At 42.4% G+C, this 12,426-nt stretch overlaps 1 protein-coding gene across 1 annotated transcript in view; it reads left to right on the top strand.

Annotated features, from left to right (window-relative positions):
* Nucleotides 1–12,426, top strand: part of KANSL1L (KAT8 regulatory NSL complex subunit 1-like) — a 55,236-nt gene that overhangs the window by 2,255 nt on the left and 40,555 nt on the right. The window lies entirely within an intron of this gene.

Here is a 12,426-nt window from a genome sequence, read left to right on the forward strand (position 1 = left end):
TACATTGGAAAAGGTCTGTACCCTGTTGTGTGCTTATAGCATTGGTTAGGGAAGCTTCAGGATAGCAACTTGCTGCTGCATTTCGTTAAACTCTGCAGGCCTGGAAAACAGAGAGGGGAAAAAAGTGCAAAGTGAAAACTAGTTTTCATTTTCTTTTACATGTTGTCAGAATGGTAAATACTAAAGTCCAATCAAAGAGTAATTACTTGCCAGCTAAGTTAAGATCACCTTAAATATTTGAGTTTGCAGGAGAATTGCTATCCTGTTGAAATATTTCAATGAAAAAACAGCATTTTTTGCTCCTGCCAGTGTAGGAGAATCTGCATTCTCCTAGCTGATATGTTTGAACTTCTGAGTAATAGCTCTGCCTCTAGGATTCTTGTGATTACATGAACTGAGGAAGAAAAACTGATAAGAAATTCTTGATTCTCAAAGGGTAGTGGATAACATAAAACTTGGACTGAAGTTCTGTGTGAGGATTCTCTTTATTCTTCTTGCCAGGAACAGTTTTGTTTCTAACTCTGCCTGCCAGTCCTTTACCTTTATTTCTTTTTGTGGCTTTTGAATTCCTTAAGTTATCTTCTCACTTAAGGTTTACTCAGTTTGTTTTGTTGCACTGATGAAGAAATGCACAGAGGATTATTAAGAACAAAGACAGCACCCTTGGCTCAGGAAATCCCCAGGCTGCTGTGGCGGGCAGCTGAGGGAGTTTCTGCTCCCTCCAGTTCTGCCTTCTTGAAGACAACTGCCTGTCCCAGCCGGTAAGTGAGCCTACGAGGGGAGGAGCCTCTCTAGACCTGCTGTTTACAGATAGACCAGGACTGGTGGGTGATGTGCTTGCTGGAGCCCGTCTTGGGCTTAGTGACCATGAAATGATAATAGTTTTTGATTCTTGGTGAACTACAGAGGGGGTTCAGCAAAACCACTACCATGGACTTCCAGAAGGCAGACTTTGGCCTGTTCAGGACACCATTTGTTGCTTGGGAGATGCCCTGAAGGGCAAAGAGGTCCAGGAAGGGTGGACATTCTTCAATAAGAAAGTCTTAGAGACACAGGAGCAGTCTGTCCCCATGTGTATGTTTTAAGATGAACCATCAGGGAAGATGACCAGCCTGGCTCAGCAGGGAGCTGTTGCTGGGACTCAGGGAAAAAAGGAGGGTTTACCATTTTTGGAAGAAAGGGCAGGCAACTCGAGGAGTACAGGGATCCAGTTAGGTTGTGCAGAGGAAGCATCAGAAAGGCAAAAGTCCAGCTAGAGTCAGCCTAGCCACTGTCATAAGAGGGAATAAAAAAGGTTTTTACAAATACATTAACAACAAAAAGAGCCAAGGAGAATCTCCATTCTTTATTGGATGGGGAGGATGATATTGCCACCAAGGATGAGGAAAAGGCTGAGGTACTTAATGCCTTCTTTGCCTCAGTCTTCCAATAGTCAGGCCAGTTATCCTCGTGGTATTCTGTCCCGAGTTGGAAGGCAGGGATGGAGAGCAGGATAACCCCTCATAATCCAGGAGGAGGCAGTTAAGGACCTGCTCTGCCGCCTGGGCACTCACAAGTCCATGGGGCTGGATGAGATCCACCAGAGAGTGCTGAGGGAGCTGGCGGAGGAACTTGCCAAGCCTTTCCATCATTTATCATCAGCCCTGGCTGACAGGGGAGGTCCCGGTCAAGTGGAGGCTTGCCAGTGTGACTCCCATCTACAAGAATGGCCAGAAGGAGGACCTGGGAAACTACAGGCCTGTCAGCCTGACCTCAGCACTGGAGAAGATTAAGGAACAGTTCATCCTCACTGTGCTCACACGCACGTGCAGGGCAACCAGGGGATCAGACCCAGCCAGCATGGGTTCATAAAAGGCAGGTCCTGCGTGACCAACCTGATCTCCTTTTATGACCAGGTGACCTGCCTAGTGGATGAGGGAAAGGCTGTAGATGTTGTCTACCTGGACTTAGTAAAGCCTTTGACACCATTTCCCATGGCATTCCACTAGAGAGGCTGGTGGCTCATGGCCTAGGTTCTGTTCAAGGTTCTATGAAAGCAGTGATGAATGGGAAAAATATTTTGATTTTGTCTACACCACAGTCTACTGATTGCATCTAACTCGAGGGTATAATCATGCTGGTTGTTGGTCATTGTCATGACCGTGGTGCTTTTTATCCTGTTGTTTAGGGGGAGGAGGGGTCAATCCAATGTGCAAAGGGGGAGGAACCTCCAGTTACAGTGCTTACCTGAGAACAGTCTGTTTCCCATCAGCAGTGAGAAGTTGATTCCGGCTCCAATTTTTCATAGTAGGAAAAAACCTGGAGCTATTTTTAGCATTTTGAACCTGTTCATTCTCATTATTCTGAAAAGAGTTTTGCACAGTGAGTGCTGACATAAGCTCTTCTGAGCTGTATCTAAATGCTTTGTGTCTCAAGTAAGATTGTCTTTACCCGTCTGTCTCAATACCTTTTAAGATATTTAGATGATTGTTCATCCTTTGTGTATTACACAGGTACTGTTCTCAAGACAGGAAAGGTCCTTGGTCTGCTGGTGAAGGCAACTCTTCTAGTTGACAATTCACAATACTTACTGAACTTCTCCAGTTCCTAGAGTACTTGGAAAGCCTCGTCCCATTTCAAGAGCTTAAACAAAACCTATTTGGTCTTTTGACTATGTGCTAGAAAGAAATATGAAAAAACAGTTGGCTTTTTTCAGGAATTTTGTCATTTTGCTGCTAGTGTCAGGTCAAGAATGTCTTTAACCTGTCAGTTTTCATGGAAGGTTTCTTAGGAAAAGCACCTAAATTCCATCAGTCATTTATAGTGTATTCTAGTACCATTTGAGCCCTTGGGTGTAGGAAATTCCCGAGACACTACAGAGGGGAGTACAGTACTACTCTGTGGTTCCTCAAAGGCAGATGTTAGGTGCTGTTTCCTAGCTCCCTGTTAGACCTTAGCAAGCAAAGTGGACAGAAGGCCTCAGGAGGGCATCGCTAAGCTGACCATAAATAATTCCCTCACGAATTCATAACTAACATCAACTACTTGAAATGCAATATAGACAAAATTTCAGCAGCCGAGTTTACTTGAAACTTGATGATCTTCTTTGTGGCACGTGAAGGTGAAAGATTATCCATAGAAATGGTCACAATTTCAAACAAGGTGAATACAGAGAGGATGTGAGCTCTAAGCTTTTTCAACAGCACAGCTCTGCTCTGGGTGTTATCTCTTGCATCCTTCCAGGAAAACTCCACATCCTTACTCATGTATTTTGTGTGTGTTCCTGGAGTGGTTAGAGGTTCTTGTTTTTTACAACGTGCCACAGAGAAATCTGATGCTGTGGTGGTTACTTGGGAAATTACAAAGTTGCAGGGTGTGCAGTTTTTCTTCTACATACTCTGCAGTGTATGGCCTTCCGAAATCAGAAGATACATCCCTGGGGTTCTTTTGAAGGCACAGCTGATTCCTCCATCAAACAGTAATACATCTACCTGATTGATTAGAGAGAAAAGATGCTTACAATAGGGTTTTCTGCAAAATAAGTAGCTTGCTCTGCTGATGAAAAGTCCGGTGCCCTGTTTCCCCAGTCCTCCTTTCCCCATTGGAATACAGTCCTTTTGCATCATTTGGTGGGATTTTTGCTTCCCGAAATACTTTCATGCTTTTCGTCTGATTTTTGAAAGACATCTTTTACTGATTATTCTCCAGCAACCTCAAGCCTGACGAAGAAGCACTGTTATATTTTTCCATGCCCACAGGGTTTATTGTGCCTGGAAACTTTTGTAATGAATCTGCAGAAATAGTAAATCTTTCTTCACGTTTTTTCATCTCTTCCTCCCCCCCCCGCCTTTAGATTGCTACTTGGAAAGAGAGATGGGAAATCTGCTTTTCGTACAAATACTTGGTGGGGAGAGGAGCATTAAGGCAGAGAGAATACAGGAAGGAAGAAAATATCATGACTAGGATCTCCAGATCTAATCTGTTTGTTCTAGATTATTTTGAGTTTTTCCTAGCAGTTTTTCTCATGGCTAATTGAGCAACATCATTGCAGTTCTGCAGGCCTCACTATAGAAGGCACTGCTTGAGGGCAGGGGTTTATGGCACAGACACATTATAAGGGGAAGCTGTTTGGTTTTGCACAGTCAGGCCCTAATTTTCCACTCTCGGCTGTAATTTCACTTTGTACCTGATATGAGAACTGAATTCTGGTTTTGGGAAGGGAGAGGAAGAGAGTCTGCCAGGACTAAATACTGCTCTTCATTTTTCTTAAGCACAAAACCCTAATGGTTTCCAGTTTTTAAAACTTTTTTAGTTTACAAATCTGGAAAGTGTCTTATTTGCATAGAAGATTAATGCGGGAGCTTTTGAATGAGTATAAATTAATAGACAATAATAATATGCTGATTTCAAAATGTTTTATACATTGCTTTTTCATGAATTCCATTCTCTCAATTCTTGGCTCCTGTCACTAGGATGTGGGAGGAGAATTGTTACCACGGAATGAAAGAAAAGATAGCTTTATATTACCTTCTGTTTTCACTCTAGGAATACATGTATTATTTCAGAATATATTCAACCTCATTTGGCTGGATTTCCATAAGATGGATTTACAGCTTCTTTGGGGTCTCACATGCATTTACTGTTTTTCTTTAGGGATCTCATGTACAGCAATAGTAACTTGCTTTTGGGCAAGACTTCCTTCTCACAATACCGGCGTAATGTTCTTGTGAGTGAGGATCCTGATTTCTACCCTGTAATTACATTAATATTTTTGCAGCTGCTGAAAGCAGACTGAAAGGATTTAATGAAAGGCAGAAGGTTTCACAAGTTGTAACCTGCAAGGGAATCTCAGAGCTGGGAATGTCAAAGCCTTTGACTTAGATAGGTGTTGAATACATATTAAATAAAAACTTGCCATTACTATTCTGAATGACAGTTTAATACATGGTCAGCACAGTGTAGTAGAATAGAAAATCTAATAATCAGGCACAGGGGTATACAGGATAACTTTGCATGCTTCATTGAATAGACAAGAAGAGTTTGGTGCTTGATGTCAACTGCTGATTAATCATCATTTTATGGCTAGCTCTTTCTCTAAGCCTTGAAACGTGTTTGTTTTCATTAAAAGCTTTGTTTACAAACAACAACAAACTCTTTATAACATCTTGTAATGTGAGGACAGCATTATTTCATCCAGTGCCTTTGAAAATCAGCGTACGTGGGCCCATGATACAGGAAATCATTTAAATGCTTTCCTTTCACATGAAATAAAGTGTATATAAAGACTTCCCAAAATAGGAATGCTCTTCTGTAACAGGGTTTCATTCATACTGCTAAATATGGATTAGGAATGTTAACTTCAGATGTTGGATTTAAATATATTGACCTGTGCTCTTTTTTATTGAAACTGAAATAGCTGTAAATTATTTTATTTTCATCCAAACGTTCTATCTAGCCATTGTGGGTTTCTGTTGTGGAATTTAAATTGATTTAATTTTCAATTAGAAAACTTCTAATTACCAATTCTGGCATTGGGAAAAAACAAACAAACAAACAAAAAACCAAACCAGAATGTTTGTGTTTGAATATATGTGCATTATAAACTCCCCTTTCACCCAGCCCGTGGGGGTAGACTGAGCAGCAAGTAGTAAAATTTGGTGAAACTCAACCCCAAGCTCCTCGAAAACACCCAAACCAAGAAGGGGGCAACGGTTCAAACCTGTGTTCATTATACTCTCCACCCCTTGTCCCTGCAGACCAGACTGGAGGGTTTAACCTCCTATCAACCTCCATCCCTGCCCTGCAGAGCAGGCGACCACATACTCTTCTGTTACTCCTCTCTTACTTCATCACAGCGTGCTTGCCGCAGTGGCTCAAAGGACTTGGTTTTTGAAGTACCCCATGTCCCAGAGCAGGTGCTGGGGTCCCTGCTGGGGCAGCTCCTGGGCCACCCTGTGGCATTGCTGCTGGGGGCTCACCACGACTGGGTGGTTCACGCTCAGCATGGTCCCTCAGCAGCTTCCTTTGTGTCTTGCACGTGGTGGGTTCCACACCTTAGGGCTTGAAGTGACCCTGTCCTGGCTCTGCCCTGCTGATTGCTCAGCGTGGGCTTCTCCACCATCCACAGCCTCTCCTGCATCTTCTCTGTCCCTGCCTGGGTAGTTCTTGCCATTTCTGCAGGGCTGCAGCCTCTCCACGACCAAAACCCTGCTGATGATTTCCAAAATATCTGGCATGCAAGTTCTGCAGCATTAGCTGTCTATCCAAAAAATCTCAGAATGCATTTCGTATCCATTTTTACGTTAAAATCTGATGCTATATACAGCTAGAATGAAATGAGTTATAAGCTGGAGTTAGATGCTACAGGAATACCATACTCATCTATTCCTTGTAAGACAATATGTACAGATTTGGGGACAGGCCTCAGTGGCTGGACAGCATTGATATGCCACCTGTGTGCTGTAATGATGTTCCATTTGCACCTATCTGTAAAGAAATACATTGTAAGCTCTACCTTATTTTATGCTGAGGATGGGTTCCAGACGTAGCACTACTTTCTTGGTTTCTTTTTAAAGGGCAGTTGTGTAATACTTAGAGAGAATTTCTCAGCCTGTGTTCCTGGTGTTTTCTTGTTAGTCTATTGATGTTGTGCCATTTCAAAGGCAAGAAAGCAGCTTGTTTCCAGGCAGCTCTGGTGTTCCTGAAGTTTCTTTCTTTGCATGTTAGCACTACCTGCTTCTCTGCTCTCTGTTGGTCTAACCAACAGCATGCTGAGGTTCAGTGGAAGAAGATGGGGTGCTGGAGGAGCCAATGGCATCTTAAAATGAATTTTGAAATATTTTTAACAAAAGGCACTAGCAGATAAACATTTTGCAGTGTTTTGGGTTTTTGGTTGGTTGGTTGGTTGGTTGGTTTTTTTTTTTTAAATTTCATTAAAGAGAAAATGGTGCTGGTTGTTTACCTTTGCAGGAATTTACTTCGTGGGCAGTTAATATTCTAACTGACCTCACCTCCACCAACTAATTTGGCCTTTTATCATTAACAGCTCTGATGAATTATGTAAATAAAATTGAAGATGAAGAGCACCTACCAGTCTGTGAAGCCAGTAATTGGAAAACTTCAGCACTGTAACAGGCAACACTGCTTTAAGCTGTATTTTTTATTTCTTCTGTTCAGCCCTAAACTGAGTTAACAATTTAGTGCAAGTGTAACAGTTCAATTTCTAATATAAAACCTGCAATAATAGTGTGATTCTTTGCAGGAACCCTGTAGCAGGCAGGTACTGGCTGTGACACCTCATCAGTTTGGAAAATGTGATTTCTCAGATGAGAGAGCATATAGAGCGCCAGTGTGAAATTGTTATGGAATTTCTCCTTTGATAGGGTATCCATGAGACTTTCCCTTCTTATATTTTCAGTTTTCTTTTACAGCCTTTTTTTCCTGAATATTGATTTCCCACTTCTCCCCTTTCCACTGTCCCACCTAAAATTGTAGAAGATTTGTGGAAGATATAAAAATCTTACTCTGTTGCTACTTTTTTTTTCCCCCCCTCACTGTAGTTCTGTACCATGAATTTTCTCTTCAGGAAAAATCATGGCCATGGTTGAGAATCCCTTAACTGATTTTTTTCCCAGAGCATGGCTTGGTTTGGTGCTGTTTGCCACAGAACCGAAGCACGTTGCTCTCTGCAATTGGTCTGCAGTGAGAGCTCCTGGACAGTCTGAGAAAAGGCTGATAGTGAACTGTCAGAGTAAATAGTTTCAGTGTGTACTGTTAATCAGATATGATATCAGAGGATGATATTTGTTGCAGTTTGTTTTAATCTTGTTTGCAGTCTGGAGGGCACAGAAGAGATTGAGTTCATAAAACAGCACTCACTGTTTTTTTAATTATGTGGTTATTATGGGTTTAACAGTTAACTGGTCCAGGGGTATTAATACTTCAACAGCAACTGAAGTTAGATCATTCTGAAAACAAACATTAAGTAGGTGTGCTGGAAGAATTAGTCCTTGAGAAAGCATTTACGGGTCACTTCGTAGCTGGACATGTTTGTTCAGCCATTACAAGCGCTGGAAGTTTCTGTTGGGAGTGGGCATTTTTATCTCAGGAGTAAAATCTGGATAAGATTATCTAAAATACATGCACTGTCTGAATGTATCTGAATTCACCTACTTTAAATGTTTTATGTGACACCATCTCCTAGTTTTCATAGGTAATCTCTTATTTACTGTCAGTGTTTGCAGAGAAAAGAAAAATGGGACGTGGTGAATTTCAGCAGCGTATTGACAGAAGATATCAGAAGCCCTAAGCTCCCCTTAATGGCTTGCAAGAAAATGCTGTATTGAGGCCAGCTGCTTTTTGAGCATTGCCATGTGTAGTCACAGGAAAACTGACTGTAATGCTGGTGTAAAATTAGGGGCAGCTCTGGAAGTTCACAGGCTTGTAGCCACAGTCCTGGGGAACCCCCACCATGCTAGTGTGCTGTTGGGCATTTGTGGTAGAGGGCCATGTGGTGAATATGAACTATTTTGTATTTTTGTGTAGCTGATTGAGCTTCCCAGGAGAACTGGAGCATGTATGCTTTTTTTCCCAGAGTGTTAAGTCTCATGAATTTCATTGTGAGTCATACACTATCTGGATGAGATTTAAAGATCTGGAGAACTTAGTGATTTTTTGCTTTTCAGTTTCCAGAGTCGAGTCCTTCATCAAAATGATAAACTTCTGGCATCATTTTCAGTGTCTCCCACCAAGGAAGATCATTACTCTTTATCCTGAGGGTAATCACCCTGTAGTTTGTGCTGCTTCTTGCTCCCAAATACTGAAGTGTTGCATGATTGGCAATAGGTCTCTGATAGCCCAGAGGTTTCCAGAGAGAGGAGCAGGAGCCAGCAGGGATGGTAGAGGTCAGGATCACGGGGTCATGTTAGGACTAAATCGTCTGAAAACTAGATGCCAGAACAATATGGATTAAACTAAAGGGGACATGGCCTGCCAGAAAGAGCAAACCACACAGAGTTAGGAAACTGAGTGGAAAGGTACGTGTGAGGAGATGTCAGGAACAACTGCCCTTCTTATGCTTAATGCAGAACTCTGGAGTTGGAGAAGTTTTTCCCACCAGCACTATGTGGATGTCTTGCTCTCCGGCTTGTTCGTGTTTAAAAATGTTGTAACTTGAAAATCGTGTTCTTCAAAACAAACCTTTTGGAAGTAGACTGTGTTTTGGGTTGGCAGACCTGCCTTTTGGAGTTTTGATGTGGGTCTGTTGGAAGCATGTTCCTTTCCTGTTCAGTAGGAAGCATCCTGTCATTGTCCCTGCAGACATGTCATGGCAGGGTTATGTTACTCGTTCTCACTGGGAGTTATGAGGCTGGAAGGCCTCATTTTCCTTTTAATTTTCAGGATATAAGTTAATTTTGGAGAATCTTACCTTGGACAGAGAGCTGTTTTCCTATGCTTACCATACCTATTTGAATCCACCTTCCTGGATACTTACTGGCAGTCCCAATTCCTGTAGTTTTTGTGCATTTTAAACACCACCGTGTTCTTCCTTCATTATTTATGAGCTGGTTTTCAGGCTTCTTGTTTTGTTTGCTTATAAAAATAAAATATGCCTAAAGGGTTTAAATTCTACCCCTTCTCCTCTCCTGTAAACAAAAAAAACCAACCCCACTCACAATCCCCAGATGATCGTGTGTGTCTAGCACAGAAATTTTATCTTGGTTAGCAGTTCCCCTTTGCACTCAGGTTGCCTGACTTTGATTTTTGGGACAGACTGTTCTTAGCTGTTGGGGAAATGTCTGTCTCATCCACAAGGTAATGGAGGCACTGGAAATACTTCTTATAGTCCTGTTGCGTTCTCTGATGTTGGTTTGGTTACAAAAGCATGGTTCTCAATTCTCCTCCTTTGGAGAAGGTGAGAGTGCTGAGGGGTTCATCTGTAGATTCTGTCCGTAGATCATGGCTAAAAACTTTCAGTTCAAGCAATAGTATTAACTTGAATAGCAATATATTATGTAGTACTCTTCACTTGCCTCTTTGTCCTCAGAAAAAGTGAGTAGCTTTGATGAAATCACAAAATCACAGACTGGTGGAGGTTGGAAGTGACCTCTGGAGATCATCCTGTCCAACCCCCCTGCTCCAGCAGGGTCACCCAGAGCAGGTTGCCCAGGATGGAATCCAGGCAGGTTTGGGATCTTCCCAGAGAAGGAGATTCCACAGCCTTTCTAAGCAGCCTGCGCCAGGGCTCTGGCACCCTCAAAGTAAAGAAGTTTTTCATCATGTTCAGGCGGAATTTTCAGCGTTCCAGTTTGTGCCCATTGCCCCTTGTCCTGCTGCTGGGCAGCACTGAAAATAGACTGGCCACATCCTCTTGACACCCACCCTTCAGATACTGAGAAGCATTGCAATGGTTACACTGCCTCTGCTGGGGCTGACCATCCCCAGCTGCATTCTCTCCCCTACTTTGGAGTAGCACGGTACAGCCTGGTCCTCTGCTTCCTAGATACATTTCTGATCTTGATTTGTCTGTATCTGTGTCTGCTGCTTGTGGCTTGTTTTTTCTTTTGCCGTTCTTTCTCCTCTTGCAAGTGGCACAGGATTGATCTCCTGCAGTTCAACCAAAACATGGGGAATGCAAGCCAGTTTCTCATATGGAAACACATATTGACTCTATCCAATTCATGTTTTTCCTAGGGAAATGTAAATGAGATGTTTTGTTCATACCAAGTCAGTATTTCTCTTCCAATTCCAGTAGTCCTGAGTGAATGCAGGAGATCTATCTGCAGGTTTAGAGTCATTGCAAGAGCATTGTTTATATGTAAGTCTAATGTTTCACACTACTACAGCACTGAACATTAGAAACCTTTGCAAGTGTAACATGGTGTATATTCATTTGCCAGCAGAAAAGCAAATTTGAAATTCCTGGGGAGGATGTATGATGTTGGAGTCGAAAGCATGGAAACCAGGTAAAGATGCTTTGCAAAAGCAGCACACAGGAAGTGGGACAGACAGAAAACAGTTTTTTTTGTTGTCTCATTCCCAACAGAGAACAAGAGCAGAACCTTCTACTTCAGCACCTGCTCTGACTTCCTCCTTCAGTAACAGGCTTGGTTATTTTTGTAACCCTTTGTGGTGGTGTTATTTGTTTCTTTGGACCTGCAGAATTAATGAATTCACTGGTGCTACCTTGAAACAGCTTTCTGTACGGAATGAATGTTATGCTGTACTCTCTAACACTCCAGGAACAGATTTGCAGATTTTTAAAATGTTTTTAATTGCAATAGTAGGTTATCATTTGTCACTTGAGTGACTGTACTGTGTTGCATGCAAACAGCTCGCTTTAGGAGTGTGAAGATAGATAGCTTATAACCATTCTGTCTTCCTCCGAGGAGTTAAAAGGTTTCTGAAGTAGTTAATAGAGAAAGAGACTTAGAGGCAAAGATGGTAAATAAATAAAAAAGATCAAACAAATACGAGTGACAGAGATGGGAATGGAATTTAGCAGTGCTCTTACCTCCTGTCTGGTAGACGCGAGCTCATGCTGGCTGCCCTCCTCTGAGCAGCTTCCTGCCCCTTCCCTCGCAGCAGTGCAGGAGTGTCTGGCTGGCTGGCTGTGAGGCACCAGAACTGGGAGAGGGATCTACGCTTAGACCTGCTTCATTCACCCTGCCTCTGCAGTTCAAATTAGCCATGAGCAGCTCTAGTCCATGTCACCACGACGCTGCCCGAGCGCTGGGCAGGGGCTGGGTGTGGGGCAGCCTGGGCTGGCAGGAGGCAGGGGCTGAAACTGCTGCCTTTGGCCTCAGCTCAGGATGTTTGTGCTTAGCTCTTGGGAAGAGTTCCCAAAACTCTTCCTTACAGGGGAGCCCGAGGACATCATCATTACAGTGTAATTAAGTCATGTTAGTTTAATTACACTGTACACTATAAAGCCTGAAGAAATATACATCATATATTTAAATGAGTGCAATTAATTCAAGATTTAATATTGTGTTTATGAAAAGAAACCGCAACACGTTTTTGAAAAATAACTTGTGGTGTACCTTTGCAGAGGATTTATTATTTTTTTTAATAAGTAAGATGGTAATATACAGAGGATATGATTTGTTTGTCTAAAGGTTGCAACATTTAATTGTTCTGGTGTCTGCTGTGGTTTGGTATTGATCATGGATTCCTTTAGTGCCACGCTGATTTCATACACTGCATGTAATATGACCAGCTCCAGCCCTTTCCATTCTGCTTCTTGGTTCCCAACTGTGTGGGCACTTTTTCTCATTTGCTCCTCCCACCTCCTGGGTCTGTCTGGGGACAGCTCATCTTTCTCCCTAGACTGTTACATCTAGCTTGGGAGGTAATTCTCTCAGTGCAGTTTGCTTTGTTTCACCTGGGCTTTCTTCTTACAACGTCCTGGTTTGTGAGGATTTGTTGTTTGTTTGTTCACTTGTCTTT

Source organism: Merops nubicus, unplaced genomic scaffold (genome assembly GCF_000691845.1).
Source record: "Merops nubicus isolate BGI_N331 unplaced genomic scaffold, ASM69184v1 scaffold2367, whole genome shotgun sequence".
Lineage (NCBI taxonomy): Eukaryota > Metazoa > Chordata > Aves > Coraciiformes > Meropidae > Merops > Merops nubicus.